Below are 10,760 nucleotides of genomic sequence, written 5' to 3' on the forward strand. Positions count from 1 at the left end.
TCATTTGTCATATATACATACATATATACATACATACATATATATATATATATATATATATATATATATATATATATATATATATATATATATATTATTTATATATATATATATATATATATATATATATATATATATATATATATATATATATATATATATATACATATATACATATATATAGATGTGTGTATTTTCCCTTCTTAACAATTAGTACGGAAAAACAGATAAATAGTTACCAGGGTAGCAACAAATCTCACAGGTAAAAAAGGTGTGTGTGTGTGTGCATGTGTGTATGCATTATACATTTAAATAAATATACATGCGTATATTATTAGTTCTCCATAATTAAGATATTTTACCAATGCAATTTCAGATAATCATCGGAGAGAGAAAGAGGCACAGTCGATTATATCGCTCGAAATGAATCGCTACGTTTGCAATAATCAGATGTGTTGCTATGAAATAATATGTATGTAGGAGGGCGGGGAATCAGAGTTTTAACTTCTTTTAAATAACCTTGACATTCAAACTGTAAACTTGCTAGTTAATTTTCACTTTAGTTCCCGTTCATACTAATGGGTATTTTGGTGGTTTTTCTTTAATTTCTAAATTGAATTCAGCGAAATTTGCGAGAAAACCAAATGTGTTCTGAAGAAGTAATGATATTAGAGATTTTTATCTTAGTGTCTGAGACAGACCACTCACAATAATTATGTTGAGATTAATGGTGTTTGATTATGGGTGTATTGCGTAGAAGAGTAACGCACTTATTGATACTTGAAAGTATTTTCAAGACAAAAAAAGAAATAAAGAAAAATATTATGTAATCGGTTTTCAACTTCTTTCCCAAGTTTAATACGATCGTATTTTGAATGATAATGATTTTAGACTGCCCTACAAGATATTTACAATATAAGAAGTATATCATATTAAAACTGGAAAGTTTGTGGTGGTTAAATAATGAAATATTATACTGTGAAGATCTCTAGTGATTAGCTATGTTTCGATGCTGTACGGTGAAATCGGAAGCTAAGGATGTGTATTTCTGTACGGGGGAAATAGATATAGTAGCTGATGGGTCTTTGGTTAGAGGTGAGAATGTATAATACAGTTGGTGGGCGAAATATATCAATCGAGTGTTGTACGTAGATACTGCGTTGAAACACACACACACAAATATATATATATGTCTGTGTGTGTGTGTAAATATGTGTATATATATATATATATATATCTATAGGCACACACGGACAGACGCACAGACACGTATGTATATATATATATATATATATATATATATATATATATATATATATATATATGTTTGTGTGTGTATGTGTGTATGTGTGTGAGTGTTTGTGTGTGTGCCTGTGTTTGAGCCGTACCGTCGCTTGACAACCGATATTGGTGTGTTTACGTCTCTGCAAACTTAGCTGTTCGCCAAACAAGACCGAGAGAATAACTACTAGGCTTACAAAGAATAATTCCTGAGGCCAATTTGTTCGACTAAAGGCTGTGCTCCAGCGTGGTCGCAGTCAAATGACTGAAACAAGTAAAGGAATACAACAGTATATATAGTATTCTAATGCGTATTTCCAAATTAAAATTATTTAAAAAAGAAAGTTCAGTTCTTTTAATAAATTAATAGCAGATCTTACCAGTAAAATATCAACGTCATCTGTTTTAAGAAGAATAATATTGATGTTAATGTAGCTTCTGTTCTAAGTATCGGTAGTAAATATGTATGTATATCTGGCGCATCTCTGTTTCTATACATCATCGTAAATTCGTGTAGGGCTGACCTGATATATAGATTTTTAGTTAATTGCAAATATATTTCCCCGTTGTACGCGTTTGATTCTTCTTATCAGACGCCGTTTCCGATTAGCCTTCAACTTCATTAATCAACAAATTTTAATTATGTTCAGCGACTACTTTCTTGAAATCAGTGCCCTCGTTTTATAAATTTTAATCACTAAGTTTTTTTTTAAACGTTCGTTTGTTTGACTTACAATATCTGAACAATTTCTTCCAACAGCATTTCTCATTAATTTTATCATGCATTTCTCTTGTTTTACAATATTTTTTAATGTTAATTAATCAACAATAATCTCGCATTTGGAGTATTTCCTTCATAGTTTCTTTTTTTTCTTTAATGCTGGGTTTCGATTTTCGATTTACATTACGTGTTGATGTTTTTACTTTGACTTTGCAGACTTTTCAAAGTCAAACATATATCAAATCAGTTGCCATGTTTCTGTATTTCAGATCAATTCGCTGAGAAATCGTTTTATAATTTGGGGACATAGGCAAAAATTCCTAATCACGAAAAAGTCATCACTGACTCCAGTTAGCTTTTGTTATGTTAAATAAATTCACCTCAACATTTCCTTTCTCACAATGCGTTTTCCTTTGTTTTCAGTATTTATCAAATAACGACCAATGTTTACATTTTATCCGTTTCGAAACCTATGATGAATATCCCTATGACATTATAAATATATCTAACTGATATAACGTCTGTGACTATCCATAAAATTTTGTTACTGTCTCATCTAATATACGAATGCTTTAACTATCTCTATTTGAGAACTTTATTTTGCCTTTTCCTCTATGCTTACGTGCGATTGAATATTCCCACCCTTTCCAAAATAATTATAACTTGGAGTTATCATTAGACGACGGACCAAATAAAGCAAAATTATATAGGCGTAGTGACATTATTTTATTAACATTTTAACTCGTAAATATGTTTACGTGTTGTTTTTTTAGATGCGTGCAGTTGGCTATGGAACACATTTTACTATAGATTAAAGTAGGATCATTTCTATAATTGATTTCAGTCAAAGTAGAATGTGACATATGATGTTGTGAAGTATATACATTTCTCTATAAAATATCGCTGAATGTTATATAAACCGCTAATTTGTATCTCTTGACGACTAACACCACACATATGAGTAAAAACATGACTTATTGAACAGCACTGGGACAGACCCAATACACTTTTACAAAACTTAACGAATGTTTAGCTAAAAAGCATACATCGGAAACACATTTTACATTGGAATAACACAAGAACTACCTTACACAGCAATAACACACCAGTAAAGCATTTTCTGGTGACACATTATAAAATAATCGCGAATCAACCTTTTTTATCCATGAATTTCTGCATTTTGGAACAAATTTTACCAACGTTTCTTGCCAATTCCTAATAAACGATATTAGGAATTGAGATATATCGGTCTCAATAGTATTTCATAAAGCAAGAGCTACGAGCATTTTCGGTTAAATTTCTACCTCTCTACAATAAGTATAAAATGAAGACATTTATCTGTATACATTTTACCTTTGTAGTGCATCATTAAAATAGCATTCCATGTCAATAACATTGGTAAAATTGATTTCATATTATGGCACAATGCCAGCGATTTTAGGGGTGTAGATTTGTTGGTTACATTGAACACAGTATTCAACTGGTACTTATTTTATCGATCTCAAAAGGATAAGAGGGAAAGCTGACATTGGCAGAATTTCAACTCAGAACGTAAACACGAGAAAACGCCGCTCAGTGGCATATTTATTTATTGCACACAGGGGGCTGAACATAGAGGGTACAAACAAGCACATACAAAGGGATTAAGTCGATTAGATCGACCCCAGTGCATAACTGGTATTTATTTAATCGACCTCGAAAGGATGAAAGGCAAAGCCGACCTCGGCGGAATTTGAACTCAGAACGTAACGGCAGACGAAATACCGCTAAGCATGTTGCCCGGCGTGTTAACGATTCTGCCTTTCCCCTTGATAGAATTCTCGCTAAGAATGTTCCATAAGTATTCCTTGAGTCGATGTGTACAAGTATATTCAGTAATAGACGGATTCTGGTAATCTGTCCCGGTCTCTCAATAGGTGACATCGTATATTGTCTGAGCAAAAACATAATATCGCAGAGGGAGGTAGTACCCAGGTAAAACTTTTGAACATTCACTTGTTTTATCTGTTCTTCCATCCAGATTAAAGTGATATAATCTGTATTTTCGTATCGTGGAAGTTCAAAGTTTCAATGCTGCGTTTTCTTTTTGTTTTTTTTTATTTGTTATTTTTCAATAGCTATTTCATACAGATCTCTGGTTTATGGATTGCAAACCGTACTTTCGGTATGAAATGTGATGTAACTGCCCCAAGTCCAAGAGAAGAGACATGTCTTGAAAATATTATCATATTTCTCAAATTCACGGGCAATATACCCATTCAAATCGTCTACGCTATACAGAGTGTTGTTGTCCGATTCCTTGCTGGAGTCTGTTTGCTCAACACAACTTGGTCAACATGGGAGGTGGTCAGAAAGTGAATTTGTTGGTGAGTCTCCATCGACGTCCGGTGTTTCTGAAATGCTTGTATCAGTGTTGGTACTGATAATACAGTGAGGGGTATTGCCTTGTAAAAGGAGAGCTCCGAATGCCATATTTCTTCCTCGATAAGTTTATTTCATTTCGCCAAAATTGTTTGCAGAATAACACCTGATGAAATGGAGATATTATGTAACAATAGAAATTCACTCGATGTTAGCTTGAGTGCTATGATTAATACTTCAGAATGAACTACGCGATTAAAACGCATTTATTTATCTTCATAACTATACGTTCATGTTTATATATATATATATATATGTGTGTGTATATATTCATGTATATATTTGTGTGTGAGTGTATGTGTATGTGTATATGTATGTATGTGTGTGTGTGTGTGTGTGCGTGTGTGTATGTGTGTGTGTGTGTGTGTGTGTGTGTGTCCGTAATGAAATACGAGACACAAATAGAATTGTTGCCGTTTCGGTAGAAATCATTATTAAAAGATCGAAATTTATGTTGGTTGACTTTGACAAATTACATAATTGACTAAATAATCAAATATTTAATTGATTAATTAGTATTTTAATTAATATAAATTGAAATGCAACCAGGTACGTGTGCTTCTTTTATGCTTTACTGCTAATATTAGCCAGATGTTTCATACTACAAAGCGAATCTGAAATATCAGAAACAGACTTTCTGTGAAGATGAAAATTGTATTAGTGAATGACTAATAGATTAAATATAATCTCTCTCTCTCTCTCTCTCTCTCTCTCTCTCTCTCTCTCTCTCTCTCTCTCACTCTCTCTCTCTCTCTCTCTCTCTCTATTTAGCTATCTATCTATCTATCTATCTATCTCTTTCTCTCTTTATCTCTCTCTCTCTCTCTCTCTCTCTCTCTCTCTCTCTCTCTCTCTCTCTTTCTCATACACATAGATATATATGTAATTTGTTTATATATATATATATATATATATGTATGTATGCTTATAGTGGTATATGTTTTTATATGTGTTCATATGTGTATGTATATGAAAACAAATACACGTTTCTGTGAGCAGGTGTGTAGATGTTTAATTATATTGAAACTGTTAATGCGGTCGTCTGTGATAGTTTGGATGTGACATAATGGAACACGTAATGCTTTTTTGATAATAGAAAATAGTCGTCCATGTATCTTCGATCCACATGATATATGAGTAGCTATGAAAATTAAGCAATTTGTTTACACATGTTTATTCCTCTATGGAGATTGTTCAGACAATTTTCAGCTTTTTTTTTTTGAGAAAAACAAATACATTTTATCTCCAATGAGAGTTTCGTAGCTAAGTGTTATTTATGCCGTATCCATACTAGATTTCTCTAAACGGATTGGATTAATTCACATAGCATTGCATACACTAAACCCAGCGTGGGGAATAAATTGGTTCGTAATGCAATACAGAATGTGGCAGTGGGGTAAGAGGTTTGCTTCCTAATCTCATGCTTCCTGGTTCAGACCCACTGCATAGACCTTTGGGCAAGAGCAATACCTTGTGAGTGGACTTGGTAGGCAAAAGCTGAAAAAAAATCATCGTCTATATTTATCAGTGTGTGTGTGTTTGGGGGGGGGCTTATGTCTGTGTGTGTGCACGCATCTGTTTCTTGTCCCCCACCAGCGCTTGACAACCGGTGTTGGTGTATTCACATACCCATAACTCACCAGTCCGGCAAGAGAGAAAGATAGAATTACTGGGTTTTATAAAAAAATAAGTCCTGCTGTCGTCCCAGCATGGCCGTACTCCAATGAATGAAAAACCAGAAACATTAAAATAATACTTGAAATGTATAATAGTTTCTTTTCTCATCTTTTCTTCTGTAATAAGCCGATTATATTTCGTACCCCCTAGGAAAGGAATGTACGTAATTACACAATTGATTATATATCTGTCAGGTTCGAAAGAAGTGACTTAACTGTCTCTACTGTACGAGCTTAGGCTGAAAACTCCATAGCCTGACCAGATATTGTCATGGAATGTGGCAAAATAACGAATATTTCTCAACATAGTCCTTCTAGTAGCCCACACACTTCTCCTTCAGTGTTGCGATGCTTCGATCCCGTTGGTGAAGATGCTTTCGTCCTCTTGGTTCAAAGATGTCATCAACATGCAGATACGGCACCATCATCGTTTAAATGTTGGTTACCAGCTAAAGTCTTCTAATTCCATCTGCCTGCATTTATACTGTATATTTACCATAAAGAGTTTATGGTAAATATATATATATATATATATATATATATATATATATATATATATATGCCGGCAGACGGTATTAGCCGACCATGAGCTCATGGTCGGCTAATACCGTCTGCCGGCATATATATATATATATATATATATATATATATATATATATATATATATATATATATATATATATATATATATATATATATATATATATATATGCCGGCAGACGGTATTAGCCGACCATGAGCTCATGGTCGGCTAATACCGTCTGCCGGCATATATATATATATATATATATATATATATATATATATATATACATATATATATATATATATATATATATATATATATATATATATATATATATATATATATATATATATATATATATATATATATATATATATATATATATGCCGGCAGACGGTATTAGCCGACCATGAGCCATTCGAGCAGTCACCACTGACGATGTCTACGGTACAGATGGAACTAAGACAAGTCTGGTTGATCTTCGACACGGTCATGGGGCGGTTACCTCCCCTGCCAGCTTATGTAATATATTCGCGCTCTTCTTACAACTTTAAGAATATATTAACTCATATTTTAATCAATGTAGGCGCCTTGTCATCCATCGTCGCACTAGTATGTATATATATGTACTTTTTCAAACTATTATATACACGCATAACACATACACAGATGAATATGTAGGTTATTATTGTCTGACACATATTCATTCACGTGCACAATACGTATAAGGGTGCTATATTAAAAGCAGTAATCATTAACAACAAGAAGTATGATTTTAATTGAAAATTGTTATCTCATATTTGGTAGCTAATTAAACCCTTAATAGTTTACTGTATTTTATTAAAATAAGAAATACTATAAATAAATCTTATTTTATCCTAAGTAATATTCAAATGAAAATATAAATATTGGTTTGAAAATGAAAATATAAATACTGGCACTGGGCCTGAGATTTCGAGAGATGGAGTAATTCGATTACATCGACCTCGGGACGATAAAAGTCAAATTCGGCTCCGGCTAAACATTTTGACCGGCGCTGCAGCGATTCAGCTAGCTTGTCGCCTACATGGAAATATTAATACTGAAGAGTTGGAAAGATAATTCCTAGGCTGCTAAGGAACCTAACGACAAAAGATATGGAATTACAGTAAATAATTCGTCGTGGTACTCCGTCGGTTACGACAATGAGGGTTCCAGTTGATCCGAGCAACTGAACAACCTGCTTGTGAAATTAACGCGCAAGTGACTGAGCACTCCACAGACACGTGTAACCATAACGTAGTTCTCGGGAAGTTTCGGCGTGACAGAGAGTGTGACAAGGCTGGCTCTTTGAAATACAATAGAAACAGGAAGAAAAAGTGGTGGTGCAAAAATACAGCAGGGTTCGCCACCACCCCCTGCCCGAGCCTCGTGGAGCGGCAGGTGTTTTCGCTCAATAAAAACTCACAACGCCCGGTGTGGGAATCGAAACCACGATCCTACGGCCACGATTCCGGTGCACTAATCACTGGGCCATTGGGCATTCACTAGTAAATAAGTATTATGATAATAATATGTATAATAAAGACTCCAAGAATGCATCCTTTTAAGCACTAAGCTAAATAAATCAAAAGCGTTTATATTTTAACTGTATCTGATAATGGAAAGAATATTAATAAATTTCCACATCCATAACACTATAAAACCAAATAGTAATTCAGGTTCTAAATTTGATGATACGATGTTATAATCTACTAAATGTTCTTCTATCCTGTTACTAATAAGTGAATAAGTGCGGTGTACCTAAGCTTTTGAGTTGCGGTAATAATTTTGTATTTACAACGAATAGTTACTAAGACACAAATAGAAAACTAGGTAAACAAGATTCTTTAAAACAGATTTTCTTTGATATATTCATAAAAACCTTTCCTATAAACATATATATATATATATATATATATATATATATATATATATATATATATATATATATATATATATATATATATATATATATATATATATAAGGTCTCTTTCTTGAGAAGACATAAAACAGCTCATTATACTGGTTTCAAATTTTGACACAATGACAGAAATTTCGAGGAAGATGTTAGTCGATTTACACGGTCTCCGGGACTCATATTGTACGTATTTACTGACCTGGAGAGGATGAAAGGTAAAAATCGACTTCGGCTCAATTTGCCCGGTATGCTAACTATTCTGCCAGCTCGCCGCTTTAAACTAGCTTGTTGATAATATTGATGTAAATACACAGACACACACGCACGCAGACACATATTCATATTGTCAAGAGTATCCGTGAGAACAATTAGCAATCTTCAGCTTAATGCAAAATATAAGAAATAAAGATAATGAATTTGAAGGTTTGAAATCGGTTTCGCTGTGTATGTAACTTGAGTGTATGAACATGTATGATTTTCAATGGTTAATTATTAAAAAAAAAGTTTCAATATTTTTGTAAATGTATTTGTAAGTAAATTGTCTTCAAATATACATCTTGTGAAAAGATATGTTTTAATGACGGCATGAAACATTCATGTGTACACATGACCTCGGGGAAATGTAGCATTTCCCGAAATTGTTCCAAGGTATTATTAAAGAAATCTTTCAAATACCAAAGAAATTATCTTTGGAATTTCTACTAACTTTGACATTTCAGTAGACAGCCTTGCGTCTATATTGCAAATGCAAATGTGTTGTGACATTTACCGTTTCTTTGAATGGATAGCTCTAAACGGCCCGTCCAGACACATCAATGGCAAACATTATACTCTAAAATATTCATTCACTCTAAAAGATTCATCCTATGGTAAACTATTCAGATAATATATACGTGTAATTAATTTAGATTTCCTGGTGTCCACATGATCAATAGAAAAAGCATTTTAATTTTTACCAATACCTGTCCCCATAATAATTGTAATTATCTTGTTTCAAAGTAAAGTAAAGCTACTCAGATGAATCTTCATTAAAAAAAACACAGAACATATAGGTTGTTGTAATTGCCACACATTAATCATTTGAAAGGGAAATCCTTATAATTAAGACAAAACTCAATAAAACTGATCAACAAAACAGTTAATGGTTTTCTTTATAATTGGAAACTATTCTTATGATTCTTTTGTATGGTGATTTTGTTTTTCCTTTTATTTCTTCCAAATTTTTTCACATCAGATTTCATCAAGATTTCATTTTCTGTGAGATGCTTAATTATTTTTAAAATGATGTATGCGAATCTGCTAAGTCACATATAATTCACTCATTCCATTTTCGGCTGTTCGCAGGAGGTTTCATTTTTCTGCCGTCACATCTACAACATTTGTCTTGCGTTGTTTTAGTGGAAATGTTTCTTAAACATACAAACGTTTCCTATTCTTTTACTCTTTTACTTGTTTCAGTCGTTTGACTGTGGCCATGCTGGAGCACCGCCTTTAGTCGAGCAAATCGACCCCAGGACTTATTCTTTGTAAGCCTAGTACTTATTCTATCGGTCTCTTTTGCCGAACCACTAAGTTACGGGGACCTAAACACACCAGCATCGGTTGTCAAGCGATGTTAGGGGGACAAACACAGACACACAAACATATACACACATATATATATATTACATATATACGACTGGCTTCTTTCAGTTTCCGTCTACCAAATACACTCACAAGGCTTTGGTCGGCCCGAGGCTATAGTAGAAGACACTTGGCCAAGGTGCCACGTAGTGGGAATGATCCCGGAACCATGTGGTTCGTAAGCAAGCTACTTACCACACAGTCACTCTTCCGCCTATAAAAAGTGTGTAAGGCTTACAGCACCTAGGTCTCCCAAGTGATCACCCATCTAAGTACTCACTAGGCTTGACGTTAAATAACTTCGGTGATCGGACGAGAACCGGTGCTCTCAACGTGACATGGCTGTAAGCATCATCCAAAATATCTAACGACTCACCCGAATTAATTTTTAAAAAACCCTCAGATTGGTCGTTTCAAATCAAATCCGTATGGTTTGGCATTTAAATATCCATTTTATCCAAACCATCGGAGAATTTAAAGAAAAGTTGTTAGAGTTACGGTAACATTTGAGACGTAATCACTCATAAATTCAACTCTATACTTCTCTTTATGTAGATCAGCATGTTACTCAC

The 10,760-nt window shown here is 33.6% G+C and overlaps 1 pseudogene; it reads right to left on the reverse strand.

The window, feature by feature from the left end:
- Positions 1-10,419: 10,419 nt before the first annotated feature.
- On the reverse strand, positions 10,420-10,538 carry LOC128248429 (5S ribosomal RNA; annotated as a pseudogene).
- Between the last annotated feature and the right edge of the window lie 222 nt (positions 10,539-10,760).

The sequence above is a fragment of the Octopus bimaculoides genome, chromosome 7, assembly GCF_046866305.1.
Source record: "Octopus bimaculoides isolate indiv1 chromosome 7, ASM4686630v1, whole genome shotgun sequence".
Taxonomy (NCBI): Eukaryota; Metazoa; Mollusca; class Cephalopoda; order Octopoda; family Octopodidae; genus Octopus; species Octopus bimaculoides.